The sequence below is a fragment of the Arachis stenosperma genome, chromosome 7 (genome assembly GCF_014773155.1).
Source record: "Arachis stenosperma cultivar V10309 chromosome 7, arast.V10309.gnm1.PFL2, whole genome shotgun sequence".
Taxonomy (NCBI): Eukaryota; Viridiplantae; Streptophyta; class Magnoliopsida; order Fabales; family Fabaceae; genus Arachis; species Arachis stenosperma.
The window spans coordinates 44,101,559-44,120,030 of NC_080383.1; the positions used below are offsets into that span (position 1 = coordinate 44,101,559).

Consider the following 18,472-nt stretch of genomic DNA (forward strand, 5'->3'; position numbering starts at 1 on the left):
CTGACCGAATTCTTCAAAGAAGAAGAAGACATGGCAGCCGAAAATAACAATAATGCAAACAATGCAAGGAAGGTGCTGGGTGACTTTACTGCACCTACTCCTGATTTTTATGGGAGAAGCATCTCTATCCCTGCCATTGGAGCAAACAACTTTGAGCTTAAGCCTCAATTAGTTTCTCTAATGCAACAGAATTGCAAGTTCCATGGACTTCCAATGGAAGATCCTCATCAGTTTTTAGCTGAGTTCTTGCAAATCTGTGACACAGTCAAGACTAATGGGGTTGACCCTGAGGTCTATAGACTGATGCTATTCCCTTTTGCTGTAAGAGACAGAGCTAGGACATGGTTGGACTCTCAACCTAAGGAAAGCCTGGACTCTTGGGAAAAGCTAGTCAATGCCTTCTTGGCAAAGTTCTTTCCACCACAAAGATGGAGTAAGCTTAGAGTGGAAGTCCAAACCTTCAGACAGAAGGATGGAGAATCCCTCTATGAAGCTTGGGAAAGATACAAACAATTAATCAGAAAATGTCCTTCTGACATGCTTTCTGAATGGAGCATCATAGGTATTTTCTATGATGGTCTCTCTGAACTGTCCAAGATGTCTTTGGATAGCTCTGCTGGAGGATCTCTTCATCTGAAGAAGACGCCTACAGAGGCTCAAGAGCTAATTGAAATGGTTGCAAATAACCAATTCATGTACACTTCTGAAAGGAATCCTGTGAACAATGGGACAAGTCAGAAGAAAGGAGTTCTCGAGATTGATACTCTGAATGCCATTTTGGCTCAGAATAAAATATTGACTCAACAAGTCAATTTGATTTCTCAAAGTCTGTCTGGAATGCAAAATGCACCAAGCAGTACTAAGGATGCTTCATCTGAGGAAGAAGCTTATGATCCTGAGAACCCTTCAATGGAAGAGGTGAATTACCTAGGAGAACCCTATGGAAACACCTACAATTCTTCATGGAGAAATCACCCCAATTTCTCATGGAAGAATCAAGAGAGACCTCAACAAGGTTTCAATAACAATAATGGTGGAAGAAACAGGTTTAGCAATGGCAAGCCTTTTCCATCATCTTCTCAGCAACAGACAGAGAGTTCTAAGCAGAATACTTCTGACTTAGCAACAATGGTCTCTGATTTAATAAAGACCACTCAAAGTTTCATGAATGAAACAAGGTCCTCCATCAGAAATTTGGAAGGACAAGTGGGTCAGCTGAGCAAGAAAGTTACTGAACTCCCTCCTAGCACTCTCCCAAGTAATACAGAAGAAAATCCAAGAGAAGAGTGCAAAGCCATAGACATGGCCGAATATGGAGAGGAAAGAGAGGAGGAGGACGCCACTGAGGAAGACCTCAGTGGGCGTGCACCAATCTCCTCTGAGTTCCCCAATGAGGAACAGTGGGAATCTGAGGCTCAAAATGAGACCATAGAGATTTCATTGGACTTACTTCTGCCATTCATGAGCTCTGATGAGTATTCTTCCTCTGAAGAGGATGAGTATGTCACTGAAGAGCAAGTTGCTAAATACCTTGGAGCAATCATGAAGCTAAATGACAAGTTATTTGGAAATGAGACTTGGGAGGATGAACCTCCTTTGCTCACCAAAGAACTGGATGACTTGTCTAGGCAGAAATTACCTCAAAAGAGACAAGATCCTGGGAAGTTTTCTATACCTTGTACCATAGGCACCATGACCTTCAAGAAGGCCTTGTGTGACTTAGGGTCAAGTGTAAACCTCATGCCCCTCTCTGTAATGGAGAAATTAGGGATCTTTGAGGTGCAAGCTGCAAGAATCTCATTAGAGATGGCAGACAATTCAAGAAAACAAGCTCATGGACTTGTAGAGAATGTTTTGGTGAAGATTGAAGACCATTACATCCCTACTGACTTCATAGTCCTAGAGACTGGGAAGTGCATGGATGAATCCATCATCCTTGGCAGACCCTTCCTAGCCTCAGCAAAGGCTGTGATTGATGTTGATAGAGGAGAGTTGATCATTCAAGTGAATGAAGAATCCTTGGTGTTTAAGGCCCAAGGACATCCCTCTATCATCATGGAGAGGAAGCATGAAGAGCTTCTCTCAAAACAGAGCCAAGCAGAGCCCCCACAGTCAAACTCTAAGTTTGGTGTTGGGAGGCCACAACCAAACTCTAAGTTTGGTGTTGAACCCCCACATTCAAACTCTAAGTTTGGTGTTGGGAGGTTCCAACACGGTTCTGAGTATTTCTGAGGCTCCATGAGAGTCCTATGTCAAGCTAATGACATTAAAGAAGCGCTTGTTGGGAGGCAACCCAATGTTTTATAATTAACTATTTCCTTTTGATATTTTATCTTCTTTGTAGGTTGATGATCATAAGAAGTCACAAAATCCATTGAAAAAGCAAAAACAGAATGAAAAACAGGAAGAAAAACAGCACACCCTGGAGGAAGAACTCACTGGCATTTAAACGCCAGTGAGGCTAGCAGTTGGGCGTTTAACGCCCAGTCTGGCACCATTCTGGGCGTTTAACGCCAGAAAGGGGCACCAGACTGGCGTTAAACGCCAGAAAAGGGCTAGAACCTGGCGTTAAACGCCAGAAATGGGCACCAGCCCGGCGTTTAACGCCAGAAATGGCTCAAAACGTGGATTTTGATGCCATTTGGTGCAGGGATGACTTTTCCTTGACACCTCAGGATCTGTGGACCCCACAGGATCCCCACCAACCCCACCACTCTCTCTCTTCTTCTTCACCCATTCACCAATCACCTCAACATCTCTTTCTCTTCACCACTCACATCCATCCTTCATAAACCACCACTTCTCCCCCTTTTTGGCCGAACCACAAAGCCATCTCCCTCTCCCCCATTTCTTCTTCTTCTACTCTCTTCTTTCTTCTTTTGCTCGAGGACGAGCAAACCTTTTAAGTTTGGTGTGGTAAAAGCATTGCTTTTTGTTTTTCCATAACCATTTATGGCATCCAAAGCTGGTTCAACTGAGAAGGCATGACCTCAAGCCCATCACTAAGAAAAAGATGGAGCAAACAAGAGACCCCCCTCATCATGAGATCCCTGAGATACCTCAAGGGATGCACTTTCCTCCGCAAGACTATTGGGAGCAACTAAACACCTCCCTAGGAGAATTAAGTTCCAACATGGGACAACTAAGGGTGGAGCACCAAGAACATGCCATCCTCCTCATGAGATTGGAGAAGATCAAAGGATCATGAGAGAGGAGCAACAAAGACAAGGAAGAGACATTGAGGAGCTCAAGCACTCCATAGGATCTTCAAGAAGAAGAAAGAGCCGCCATCACTAAGGTGGACCCGTTCTTTAATCTCCTTGTTCTTTATTTTCTGTTTTTCGAATTTTTATGCTTATGTTTATCCATGTTTGTGTCTTATGATCATTAGTGTCTTAGTGTCTATGCCTTAAAGCTGTGAATATGAATCCATCACCTTTCTTAAATGAAAACTGTTTTTATCACAAAAGAACAAGAAGTACAGGATTTCAAATTCATCTTTAAAACTAGCTTAATTAGTTTGATGTGGTGGCAACACTTTTGTTCTCTGAATGTATGCTTGAACAGTGCATATGTCTTTTGAATTTGTGGTTCATGAATGTTAAAATTGTTGGCTCTTGAAAGAATGATGGAAAAGGAGACATGTTACTGAGGATCTGAAAAATCATTAAAATGATGCTTGAAGCAAGAAAAAGCAGTGAATAAAAAAAAAAAAAAGAAGGAGAAAAACGAAAAACAGGGAGAAAGAGAAAAAGAAAGAAAAAGAAAGAAATAAAGTTGTGAACCAAGGCAATAAGAGTGTGCTTAAGAACCCTGGACACCTCTAATTGGGGACTTTAGCAAAGCTGAGTCACAATCTGAAAAGGTTCACCCAATTATGTGTCTGTGGCATGTATGTATCCGGTGGTAATACTGGAAGACAGAGTGCTTTGGGCCACGGCCAAGACTCAATAAGTAGCTGTGTTCAAGAATCATCATACTTAACTAGGAGAATCAATAACACTATCTGGATTCTAAGTTCCTAAAGAAGCCAATCATTCTGAATTTAAAGGATAAAGTGAGATGCCAAAACTGTTCGGAGGCAAAAAGCTACTAGTCCCGCTCATCTAATTTGGAGCTAAGTTTCATTGATAATTTGGAGTCTATAGTATATTCTCTTCTTTTTATCTTATTTGATTTTCAGTTGCTTGAGGACAAGCAACAATTTAAGTTTGGTGTTGTGATGAGCGGATAATTTGTATACTTTTTGGCATTGTTTTTAGTATGTTTTTGGTATATTTAGTTGAGTTCTTAGTATATTTTTATTAGTTTTTAGCTAAAATTCACTTTTCTGGACTTTACTATGAGTTTGTGTGCTTTTCTGTGATTTCAGGTATTTTCTGGCTGAAATTGAGGGACCTGAGCAAAAATCTGATACAGAGACTGAAAAGGACTGCAGATGCTGTTGGATTCTGACCTCCCTGCACTCGAAGTGGATTTTCTGGAGCTACAGAAGCCCAATTGGCGCGCTCTCAACGGCGTTGGAAAGTAGACATCCTGGGCTTTCCAGCAATATATAATAGTCCATACTTTGCCCAAGATTTGATGGCCCAAACCGGCGTTCAAAGTCACCCTCAGAATTCCCAGCGTTAAACGCCGGAACTGGCACCTAATTGGGAGTTAAACGCCCAAACTGGCATAAAAGCTGGAGTTAAACGCCAAGAAGAGTCTCTACACGAAAAATGCTTCATTGCTCAGCCCAAGCACACACCAAGTGGGCCCGGAAGTGGATTTTTATGTCATTTACTCATCTATGTACTAGTTTTCTATAAGTAGGACCTTTTACTATTGTATTTTCATCTTTGGACATCTAGATCTTGGTAGCTATCTTTGAGTTTTATGCTATCTTAGATCATTGGGAGGCTGGCCATTCGGCCATGCCTAGACCTTATGCTTATGTATTTTCAACGGTGGAGTTTCTACACACCATAGATTAAGGTGTGGAGCTCTGCTGTACCTCGAGTATTAATGCAATTACTATGGTTCTTCTATTCAACTCCGCTTGTTCTTGTTCCAAGATATCACTTTTTCTTCAACTTGATGAAGGTGATGATTGACACTCATCACCATTCTCACCTATGAACAAAGTGACTGACAACCATTCTTGTTCTACAAGCATCCGAGGCTTAGTGAATATCTCTTGGATTCTTCGGAATCTTCGTGGTATAGGCAGGACCTGATGGCGGCATTCAAGAGAATCCAGAAGGTCTAAACCTTGTCTGTGGTATTCTGAGTAGGATTCAATGATTGAATGACTGTGACGTGCTTCAAACCTGTAACCTACTGGGCGTTAGTGACAGACGCAAAAGAGTGATTCTATTCCGGTAGGGGAGGGAACCAAACCGGTGATTGGCAGCACTGTGACAGAGTGTGTGCATTAGCTTTCACTGCGCGGATGGGAGGTAGCTGCTGACAACAGTGAAACCCTACACGAGCTTGCCATGGAAAGGAGTAAGAAAGGATTGGATGAAGACAGTAAGAAAGCAGAGAGACGGAAGGGAAGGCATCTTCATACGCTTGTCTGAAGCTCTTACACCAATGATATACATAAGTATCCCTATCCTTATCTTTTATGTTATTTTCGTTCATCACCATTATACATTTGAGTCTGCCTGACTGAGATTTACAAGGTGACCATAGCTTGCTTCATACCACCAATCTCCGTGGGATCGACCCTTACTCACGTAAGGTATTACTTGGACGACCCAGTGCAATTGCTGGTTAGTTGTGCGAAGTTGTAGTGATCACAATTTCGTGCACCAATATCGACAGGTTTTTAGTAGATTGGGACTTGAATATATCTGAGGGGTGTCAATATATTTATAGTAGAATAGATAACCACCTTTTAGCGTAGTTTCACCTTTGTTGGTTGATAATTGCTCCCTTTTGTTAGGGAGGTTGTTGAGATCTCCTTTCTAGGTTAATAGGAGATATCTTAGGAGTTAGTTATTTATTTAGTAAGGAGAGCTAGACTCATGTCGCCGTGTCTAACCTCTATAAGGTCGGGTAGGGGTAGATCAGACGATGTATGTGGGTTGGGCTTCATTCATTTTGAGCCTGGCTAAATTATGGACCAGTGCATGAACAATATCATTAAATAGTGTGTTAATATAATCAACATGGGATATATGATAGAAAAATAGAGGCAAAAAATAAAAAGCACTAGTTAGTTGTTGTGAGAAATAGTATGTAAAGAAAGAGATTCAATGGAAGCAGATGACGAGATAGGAGAGTAAAATATTAGTTTGTTATGGGAAGGTGAGTCAGATTAATAATGAGGAATCTATAACACTGATAAACCACAATTTTATGATATATCTTGTATTGAATTTGGTAGATTTTATCAACTTTTCCTACATTTATTGAATGAAATAGTATGGTTTTATGAATTCTTCCTAATGTGTGCTTAAGAGTGAAAACATACTTTTTAGGCTCTTAAATTGCTAAATTTAATTCAGTTTAATTCCATTTGATGCCTTTATGTGTTTTTTAAGTGATTTCTAGATTAGAAAGCAAAGATTGGATTGAAAAAATGAAGAAAAAGCATGTAAAAGTGGAGAATTCATGAGGAAATGAAGTTTTAGAAATCTACCAGTTCTGCGTACGCATGACCTTCCGCGTATGCGTGATATGAAATTTCGCCATGTTCCCCGTACGCGTGACCTTGCACGTACGCGTGACACGAAGCACGTGACTCACTTAAAGAAAATGTGGCTGGCGATTTCTGGACCCTCTCAAGCCGAAATCCAACTCATTTTTGAAGTCTTTCATGCAATTCTCAAGAAGGAACAATGGGAGAGCAATTAGGTTTAGAATAGAACATATTTTAGGTCATTTTTCTAGAGAAAGAAGCTCTCTCTTCTCTCTAAAATTAGGATAAATTTAGGTTAAATTCCTCTTAAATTTAGGTTTTATTTCTTGTTTTGATCTAGTTTCATCTACTTTTTCTTGTTGAATTGCCTTAATTCTCTTAATTTTCTTGTTAATTTCTTTATTTTGTTACTTTTAGTTTTATGAACTCTTGTTAATTTGATTCTCTTTAATGCAATTTATGTTTTTATGATCATTGTTGCTTTCTTTAACTATTGTTGTTGTTATCTTGTAATTTTTAGTCTTAGATTTTCTTAATTCTTATTATTTTACCATGCTTTCATTTTTATGCCTTCCAAGTGTTTAATAAAATGCTTTGTTGGGTTTTAGAGTAGATTTTAGCACTCTTGGCTTCAGATTGAGGACTTAGGTGCCTTAATGTCATTGATGTCTAGTGTGATTGGTAATTTAGGGTTGTTAGTTGTTTATAGGATGAATTATATCCACTTGACTTCTCGGTCCGATGTTAGAGAAAACTAAGTGGAATTAACCATTTGTAATTACCATGGTGTGGTCAATGATCTAGATAGGAAGCCTTGACTCTTAATCCTTGCCAAGAGTGTCTTTTAGTATTTATATTATCTTAGGTCTTAGCTTTGCTTTCTTACAATTTACATTTCTTGTTCATCATTCCAAAACCCCAAAAAGGAAATATTTCATAACTAATAATATACACACTTTCCTGCAATTTCCTTGAGAGACGACCAGTGACAAACAAATTAAATTTTGATTGAGGGTTAATTGTTGGTTTGGATCTATATTTCAACGGAATTATTTTGTGAAATTCCTAAACGACGATTTCTCTTCGTCAATCACTAGAGATGATGCCATCTGTTCAAGAGATGAGAGAAGTAGTTTGGGATTGTGAATCTTCAAAGGTACTAGAAAGTGATGGGTATAATATGAACTTTATTAAGAGGTGCTGGGTAGAGATTGGAGGAGAGTTTATTGCAACCGTGATGAGCTTCTTTGATACGTCTAAACTACCAAAATATTTCAATATTACATTTGGGTGACTTTGGCTCCAAAGTTTATTGGAATAAAGGAGATCAAATACTTGTGGCTGATCAATATAGTTGGTTGTTTGTACAAGGCAATATGTAAAGTTATTGGCTAGGAAAATGCAGAGGTTAATGCCAAGATTAGTTGGGGATTGCAGACACAGAATGCTTTTGTGGAAGGCTGAAAAATTCATAATGGGCTTTGATTGCATGTGAGACTTTTCAATAGTTAAAGTTGAGGAAGAAAACATCTATGATTATCAAGCTAGATTTTGAGAGACCTTATGACATAGTCAAATGGATTTTTGTGGATACTATAATGTCGAAGATGGGATTTGGCCAAAAGTGGACGGAGTGGATTAAGGACTGTGTTTAAATGACATCAATGTCGATGTTAATAAATGGGTCATGTAATGACCCAACTTTCAGTATGTTATGACCAATGCCAATCATCAAGTATTACTATTTAGCTAACCTAGGGGACTTTAGACCTTATATTATGGTAAAATTATGAGCCTGTAGCACTTTCAGAATCACAATTTGCTTGAGATTATATAAGAAATCTTACCGTTGGGCAAGCTGAATGTCATTAGGGTCGGGCCTAGTTGAACATCATCAAAAGAAAAAGCAACATCATCTACTCCTCTATATGGTCAAATATTGCCATTGGGCAAACCTGTCAGTGCTCCATCTCCTTGCTGATCTTTGCCCTCATGATGCTGCTCCTCGCAATTAGGATCATTCTCCAGATCCTCTTCATTCTCCTCCTCTTCCAAGCTACTAGCATTCCCATCTACATAGATAGGTCTATTAGCATAGATTGGCATGAGGGCTTCACCCAGTGGTCCGTACTGGGTGATCAGCTGCTCAGCTAGTTAGAGAGGAGGCCTAGGATTAGGTGGAATCTCCACCTTTGGTGGAAACTCTGGTACATACGGATCGTCAGACTCCAACATAGGTACAGGCTCAGTGTAACACCCTAACATTCAAATCCTTATGCTCGAGTCATAAGTCAATGATACTAAGGTGGTATGCTGGAGGTGGAGTTATAATACTTATATAATTGGAAGAAATTATTATTAAATGAGGAGCCTGAAAATGGAGTAAAAGAATATCGCGATTAAAAACACTTACGTAACGAAAAACATCGCGTCCAGAAAAGAAGAATAAAAATAAAACTTAAAGGAGGAATAGATTAAAGACAGAATATATATAAATATGTATAATAGCCAATAGTCACGACCCACGAAGTTTAGATCGGCTAGGGTTACAATAATAAAAGCAGTTGATAACAGATCCTAACTATCCCAAAGATACATCAAAGCCTCTATCTATAAAGCTTCCAAAAGAAATATATATAGACATATGCATCATTAAGTTTTCCGAAATAAAATGGAAAGGAATCCAAACAACATACAAAGCAGAATTCAAAATAAACTTCACCGTCTTCAAGACGAAATCCAACTCACTGCAGAGCACCAATACCTGCATCTCAAAAATAATAGATATATACGGAATGAGAATCCCTGGCCCATGGGTTTCCAGTACGGTAAAAATGTCAAATAAATACAATATAAGGTAACAGGAAATGCAACCAAGCAATCTTAAACTCCATATTTCAACATTTCCATTTCCTAAGTCCACATCAATCCATAACCAAGCAACTACCTCAAAGAATTCTAATTTACCACTTATCTCATTAATTTTCACAATTCTTCACAATACTTCCAACATTCAAACAGAACCAGCCCTCAGCGTCAATCCATACCAACATGAGAAACCTTTTAGGTATACAAACACAAACAAGGCAAACAAGCAATACACAAGTAAATTCAAGTAAAGCAATTAGCATATAGTCAATTAATATATATACACACACACACACATACACACACACTATTAAGCAAGCCATTACAAGTAGCAAATCCAAACAAATCAAACAAATACAAAATGAGGTATGCCTATCCTATGGCCGATGAGTCTCATCTGTCGGTTATCCAGCCAAACCCAATATATCCGATAGCGAACCTTGGACAGTCCCTGTGTACACGCATCTCTCAAGAAAAAATCACTTCTCTTAGAGGATAAAATCCAAAAAGATACAAGTGTCCGGTCACCCTTGCGAGAAGGGTCAACAACTAAGAGCAAGTAGAATTACTTTACTGCAGCAAATGAAATTCCTCCACTACATTGCAAAATAAGTAGAATCACTCTACTGCAATAAGTGGAATCACTACACTACATTGCAATCACATTCAGGAGCAAGTAGAGCCATTCTACTGTTGCAAGTGGAATCACTCTACTGCGACAAATAAAATCACTCCACTGCATTTCCCGGTAGGTATATCTCAATTCAGAGTTCATTCACTATTGAATTCCTTCTCAATTCCATTCCACTCCATTCCTAATCAAAATCATCATCCTCATCTCTCAATGTCACAACCATTCGCATCACATTTCAATCATAATTAACTATCATGATCTCTCCATATCATAGTCCTCCTCATTATATCTCATTCATAATAAATCATCATTATATCACAATCCCATAATCATCATCGTCATACCTTAATCATGACAATCATCATCACATCACAATATCATAACCCAAACTCCTCTTATTTACTATCTCAACTCATTTAGTCTCATTCCTAGCTCCGCTACCCTCTAATTCACTAGCTCTATACTTATAACAGGATTTTACGAAAATTTTCAAGCTTGCTAGGAAGGCCAAATGGTTAAAAATAGAATTTTATATGAAAAATAGGACTTGTGTGTATGCATCCTTACTATGCGTACACAGGCGCCAGAATGAATTCCCAGCGTGTGTGTACACGTCATAGTGTACGTACACACAACTTATAAAAATTCCAGGATGTGCATGTGCACACCCTTCGTGTGTATGCACGAGCACTTCCAATCCTCTATTTTATGCCTACACACCATATGGTGCATAGGCACACAAACCAAAAATTCTGGTTTTCTGCAACTTCACAGAGTTCAGTTTTTTATACCTAACTTTCAACGTTCATAACTTTCTCTACAAAACTCGGTTTCCCTTTATCTTTAAACCCTTTTAAAGTTCTCATAATCATCTTCAATTTAAGACAAAGTTCATTTAAATCCAAACTCCGAGGGCCATATTGTGGTCTGCCGATGTTGGTTAAAAATAGGTTTTTACCAAATTTATCAAAAGCCTCTAGTATTCAAAACTCTCATTTCAAACCAAATCAACCACACTCAATTCAATACCAATTTCAATCCTAGGCACTCATTCATATTTTCAATTACTCATTCATAATTTTCAATCATCTAATACCTAATTACCTCATCATCTACATCAATTACAACTACATCAAATTCTCATTTCCTCAATAACGATTTGCAACTCAATTACAAACCTAATAATTTATTTCTAACACTTCCCATCAATCATTCAATAACTACCAACCCATCATAAATTTCACATTATATTTTCACATTGCAATTCATTAATTCATCTTGCTTAATCACCAAACTCATATCATATTCTCATACAATTCTCAAACAGCCAATCACCAAAACAAACTCAAATCCAACAACAATTTATCAATTACACATTTTAAGTTCATCCAATCATACAATTCAATCCTATTCCTAGGGCCTCTAGTCTAGGACTTCATGACACATTACATGGAATTTAAATAAAACTTAAATTGTACCTTAATGAAGTCAAAACCAAACTCTCAAATTTAAAGTTCATGATAAGCGGATATTTTATACGCTTTTTGGCATAGTTTTTATATAGTTTTTAATAGGTTTTACTTAGTTTTTATTGAGTTTTTACAAGTTTTTGTGTTAAATTCATATTTTTGGATTCTACTTTGAGCTTGTGTGTTTTTGTACTATTTCATATATTTTCTGGCTGAATTTGAGGAGTAGGAGCAGAAGTCTGATTCAAAGACAGAGAAAGCACTGCAAATACTGTCCAAATCTGACCTATCTGCACTCGAAAGAGGTTTTCTGGAGATACGGAAGTCCAAATGGAGCGTTCTTAAAGGTTATGAAAAGCTAACTTCTAGAGCTTTCCAGCAATATATAATAGTGCATACATTGTTTCAGAGTAGAAGGCCCAAAACTGGCGTCCAACACCAGCTTCCAGCCCTTTTTTGGTGCCCAGCGCCCAAGGAAGCAAAGCCCAATGTCCAAACGCCCAGAGATGACTCCCTAGCTGGCGTTCCACATCCAAAAGATCTCATAGCACGTGAATCTCATAAAGCTCAGCCCAAACACTCACCAAATGGGCTCCAGAAGTGGATTTTAGCACTAAAAACACTGTTGTACCCTTACTTGTCATTAGCATAGTATTTAAAGGACTTTATTCATGTCATTCAAAAGAAAAACGGACATCATTTTTTCTTATCATACATGTTTATCATTGTATTTTACCTTAGTATGAGTTTCTAAACTTCCTAGGTTGAGGGGAGGAGCCCTGCTGAGCCCTATGAATTAATAAAAATATTACTATCTCTTCTTCGATTAGTGTTTGATTACTTCTAAGATGTATATCCGATCTTCATCGTGGTGAATAGGATGATCTGACAAATTTGCTATATTCATCACATTAAGACAAATGTGCCTAACAAACACCCGCATCTACTTGGGTTCGTGTGAATACTAGGAAGGAAAGCACGAGCCAACAGCTATGTTTATACATCTCTCAAACAGTTAATCCACGATTTCGTTGGGGACTTCTCGAGACACCAGTTCAGCCGATCTCTAGGGAGATTAGGGTCTCCGTGGTAAAGGCTAGAATCCAAAGAAGCAGCGTTCTTTGATCCAGGAGATTCGACCATGTCTGTGGCGTTTTGAGTAGGATCGCCAGGAGAATGACTTGCTAGAGCTTCACCCTCCGTTGGATTGAATGACCAAGGGCCCTGGAATTCATTTTGTAGCAGAGGAGATCAATGACCACGGGAAATGGCTTTGATCACATACAGCTTGCCATAGAAGAACATCATTCACAAGCAAAGAAGACAGTGATACCAGAGTTAATTCAGAAAGGCAAAGCAACTCTAACTCTCAACTCTATTCCCAGCATATAATTCCTATCAGTACTTTCTACCCCTTTTGCTTTCATAGTTTCATGATCATCATACTTCAACCAACTCCATATACAATATTCTGATTCCGCTTGACTAAGACCTGCAAGACAACCATAGCTTGCTTCAAGCCACAATCCTCGTGGGATTGACCCTGAGTCGCTCAAGTATTGCTTTGACGACCCAGTGCACTTGCTGGTATTGCTGTACAGAAAATGTGGGGGTTTGCGTACATGTACCAGTTCACCATGTCTAAATTTCAAGATCACCTCCACCAAGCTCAAGCACCTCCAAAGAGCAACTCAATGCTTCCATAATCTACACTATTTTTACATAATATACACAAATATCAAACTATATGGTTTCATAGAACTTCATAAAAAAATGAGAAAAGTGGCTCTTACCTTTACCCACTAAAATTGGTGATGATATCTAGTTAGAACTCCAATTAGAGCTCCCCTTAAATATAATAATCACTAAGTTTCATGATCACACACACACACACACACACACACACACAAAACGTGATTTCCATAAGAAAATTGAAACTACAGCTTTGTGAGGGAGAAGCTTATCAAAATTTTTTGATACAATTGAAAAGGATGAGATGGGATTTGCGTGGCCACAAACAGTGCGGCAATCGGAGCTCCGAAGAGAAAGTTATGGAGCTTTGAAGATCAAAAAGGGGTTAGGGTTTTGGTTCTTCACCACACTCTCTTCTCATCTCAGTTGCACTCTCTCTCTCTCTCTCAATGTGTTATAATGTGATGAAATGGCCTTTGAAGGAGGCATATATAGGTTGGGTTTAGGCCCAATGTGGGCCTGGTTCACTCGATTTAGTCCGTTGGCCTAATTTTAGGCCAAAACCTTTAAGATTGGTGTTTAATTCACATTTTAATTATTTTTAGTCCTCTAAATTATAAGTTTTAACTTCTTAACTTCATTCATTCATAAATTAAATTTCTCTCCCTCAGTACCGGACAGATTTAAGCTGGTACAACTGGCTAAAATACCAGAATGCATTTTTACACAATTTTCTGCATATAATATATTTTTTCACTCAGAAAAATTCAATGAATTCAATTATCATAGATAAATGTTCAAATTCCTAATTTTTAATTTTTGACCTTGCCCGGGAATGTTTTAACTATTTTAGTTAAATACTTAATTGTCCAATTAATCCTTTTTTAATTTTTTCGGGTCTTACACTTAGGCTCAGGTGCCGTCTGATGTATTGGTTGAGCAGGAAGTGTGATAAAAACACGGACGAAAAATGAAAGGATAAGAAAAAGATACAGTGAAAACATAAAAGAATAGATGAGGATTTTCCTACTAGATCTTCAAGAAATCTGTTCTTAGCAACTTAGGTCATCGTAAGAGTTTTCCCTACTAGACCTTCAAAGAACCTGTCCTTAACAATCTAGAATAGAAGGATGAAAATTGAAAGAGACTAACATATAGAATTACCTTAGTGTTGAATTCTTCAAATTTCTTTATGTATCAAACAAGGCAAATCACTACCTCACTTAATCACACAATAAAACAATGTGCATAAAACACTAAGGAAATTTTATTCATCAAAAGTTCATTAAATTGTCTCACAAAATATTTAAATAGACTCCAAACAGACTAGTTCTAAGGAGTATTTTAAAACATGGCAACTTAGATCAACTGATTTGGGATTGCCAACTAAAAGTCTACAACAAAGAGCAACGTAGCTACAAAACATTTAGTTATCCAAAGAGATGCTGGGCATCAATGATCCTAGGAAGAAAAAGTGAGCCATGTGTCTGTGGTGAATAAATGTTGAGTGAAATTAAGCCAAAGGCCACTGCAACATTTGCCACCAAGTCTTCAATAAGTAATAAGCTCTTTATGCAAAAGAAAGAAGAAAAGCTAACAAGGGAAATGAGCAAAAAGTAAGGCATTGTAGCAGCAACATTAGTGAATCCTTAAGGAAACATTGTTTGTTTTGACAGCAAGTAATAAATGAGCTACTTTTGAATTTGCATAAAACCCCATAAGCCAAATTCAACTATCTGCTTAATAAGGACATATATACTTATCTATTTCATTCTGTTTTCTCTTATGTTTGATGCTTTCTTGGGGACAAGCAAGTTTTAAGTTTGGTGTTGTGATGACAAGTCATCTTAGCCTAGTTGCACTAGTCCTTTTCTTTGTTTTCATTAGGTTTTATGCACTTTCTTGCATTATAAGTAAGTAATTTGGAATGGAAATGCATGAATTCTTTGAATCAAACAACCACCACTTAATTGATGCTAAATCATGAGGTTTAAGCTAAATTTAATTAATTTTTAATGATTTATAAACCTTGTGAATTTGGTGATACTTTGATTGGTTGTTTTGATTAATTGTAGGTGAAGAAAAAAAGAAAACAAGAAAGCTTGGTTTAAGAAGTGTGGCTCAAGGAAAAGAAAAGTGTGGCAAAGAAAATGAGGAAGCGTGGCACAATGAATGAGGGAAGTGATGAGCGGATAATTTGTACCCTTTTTGGCATTGTTTTTAGTATGTTTTTAGTATCTTTTAGTTAGTTTTTAATATATTTTTAGTAGTTTTTAGTTAAAATTCACTTTTCTGGACTTTACTATGAGTTTGTGTGTTTTTCTGTGATTTCAGGTATTTTCTGACTGAAATTGAAGGTTCTGAGCAAAAATCTGATTCAGAGACTGAAAAGGACTGCAGATGCTGTTGGATTCTGACCTTTCTGCACTCGAAGTGGATTTTCTGGAGCTACAGAAGCCCAATTGGCGCGCTCTCAACGGCGTTGGAAAGTAGACATCCTGGGCTTTCCAGCAATATATGATAGTCCATACTTTTCCCAAGATTTGATGGCCCAAACCGGCGTGACAAATCACCCTCAGGAATTCCAGCGTTAAACGCTGGAACTGGCATAAAACTTGGAGTTAAACGCCCAAACTGGCATAAAAGCTGGCGTTTAACTCCAGAAAAGGTCTCTACACGAAAATGCTTCATTGCTCAGCCCAAGCACACACCAAGTGGGCCCGGAAGTGGATTTTTCTGTCATTTACTCATTTCTGTAAACCTTAGGATACTAGTTTACCTATTAATAGGACCTTTTGACATTGTATCTGTACCCCATGACACTTTACACGTTTCTTTGTGTATCTTTCACGGCATGAGTCTCTAAACCCCATGGTTGGGGGTGAGGAGCTCTGCTGTGTCTTGATGGATTAATGCAATTACTACTGTTTCTTATTCAATCATGCTTGCTTCCATTCTAAGATATCACTTGTTCTTAACCTGGATGAATGTGATGATCCGTGACACTCATCATATTCTCAACTATGAACGTGTGCCTGACAACCACCTCCGTTCTACCTTAGATTGAGTAGATATCTCTTGGATTCCTTAACCAGAATCTTCGTGGTATAAGCTAGAACTGATGGCGGCATTCAGGAGAATCCGGAAGGTTTAAACCTTGTCTGTGGTATTCTGAGTAGGATTCAATGACTGAATGACTGTGACATGCTTCAAACTCCTAGCAGGCGGGGCGTTAGTGACAGACGCAAAAGGATCGATGGATTCTATTCCGGCCTGACCGAGAACCGACAGCTGATTAGCCATGCTGTGACAGAGCATAGGAACATTTTCACTGAGAGGATGGGAGGTAGCCACTAACAACGGTGAAACCCTACATACAGCTTGCCATGGAAGGAGCCTTGCGTGTTTGATGAAGAAGACAGTAGGAAAGCAGAGATTCAGAAGATGGAGCATCTCCAAAGCCTCAACCTAATCTCCATTACTGCTGAACAAGTACCTATTTCATGTTCTTTTGCTTTTCACAATCAATCCTGATAATTTCTGATAACCTGACTAAGATTTACAAGATAACCATAGCTTGCTTCAAGCCGACAATCTCCGTGGGATCGACCCTTGCTCACGCAAGGTATTACTTGGACGACCCAGTGCACTTGCTGGTTAGTTGTGCGGGATTGCAAAAGTGTTATTGCAATTTCGTGCACCAAGTTTTTGGCGCCGTTGCCGGGGATTGTTCGAGTTTGGACAACTGACGGCTTATCTTGTTGCTTAGATTAGGACTGTTTTATTTTTGTTGGTTTAGAGTCTTTTAGTTGAGTCTAGTTTCATATTCTAAGTTTGGTGTCAATTGCATGCTTTTGTTTTTCTTTTAAAATTTTCGATTTTGCATGTTCTTAGTCCCTTTTTGATTCATAAAATTTCTAAGTTTGGTGTCCTCTTTGTGTTTTTCCTTTAAAATTTTCGAAAATTAGTGTTTGATTTTCTAAAAATTTTAAGTTTGGTGTCTTTTTGTTGTTTTTCTCTTTCCTCTTTTCAAAAATCAAATCTTTTTTATAAAAATTTTTCAATCATATCTTTTTAATTGCTATTTTCAAAATCTTTTTAATTAACTAATTGATTCAGTTCCCAATTTGCTTTGATTTTATTTTCTTATTGATTTTCGAATTTTTTTTTATTTTTAATTGCCTTTTGTTTTATTTTATTTTTTTTCGGTTAATTCAAAAAAAAAAAAAAACAAAACAAAACAAAATTTATCTGTTTGCAATCATTATCATTTCCCTTTTGTCCATTATGGACCTAAGAGGGATTGATCAGTCCAAAAGGACTCTGGGGTCATATGCTAACCCCATTACAGCTGCATATGGGAGTAGCATCTGTACACCTCCCATCAAAGCAAGCAGCTTTGAGCTAAATCCTCAACTCATTATCATAGTGCAGCAAAATTGCCAGTATTCCGGTCCTCCACAGGAAGAACCTACTGAGTTTCTGGCACAGTTCTTACAAATTGCTGACACAGTACATGATAAAGAGGTAGATCAGGATGTCTACAGACTATTACTGTTTCCATTTGCTGTAAAAGATCAAGCTAAGAGGTGGTTGAATAACCAACCTACAGCAAGCATAAAAACATGGAAACAGTTATCAGACAAATTCCTGAATCATTTTTACCCTCCAAAGAGGATGACACAGCTAAGGCTGGACATCCAAGGCTTTAAACAAGAGGATAATGAATCCCTTTATAATGCCTGGGAGAGGTATAGAGGTATGCTTAGAAAATGCCCCTCTGAAATATTTTCAGAGTGGGTACAGTTAGACATCTTCTACTATGGGCTCACAGAAAAAGCTCAGATGTCTTTAGACCACTCAGCTGGTGGATCTATACACATGAGGAAGACAATTGAAGAAGCTCAAGAGCTTATAGACACTGTTGCTAGAAACCAATACTTATATTCTAGCAATGAGTTCGTTCCAAAAGAGGAAGTCATGGCATTAGTCACTGATCCTAATCCTCAAGAACAGATGAATGAGCTTAATCAACAATTGCTCCTGATGACAGAACAGTTAGCAGAATTTAAAGAAATGCTCCATGATACTAAGGTTGCTAACAAGAACATAGAACTGCAGTTGAATCAAGCAAAACAGCAAATATCTAAACAGATAACAGAAGAATGTCAAGCAGTT

The 18,472-nt window shown here is 38.1% G+C and overlaps 1 non-coding gene across 1 annotated transcript; it reads right to left on the reverse strand.

Annotated features, from left to right (window-relative positions):
- Positions 1-435: 435 nt before the first annotated feature.
- Positions 436-543, reverse strand: LOC130942826 (small nucleolar RNA R71). The gene has a single exon (XR_009071375.1). It is a non-coding gene; the product is annotated as a small nucleolar RNA R71 (small nucleolar RNA).
- Between the last annotated feature and the right edge of the window lie 17,929 nt (positions 544-18,472).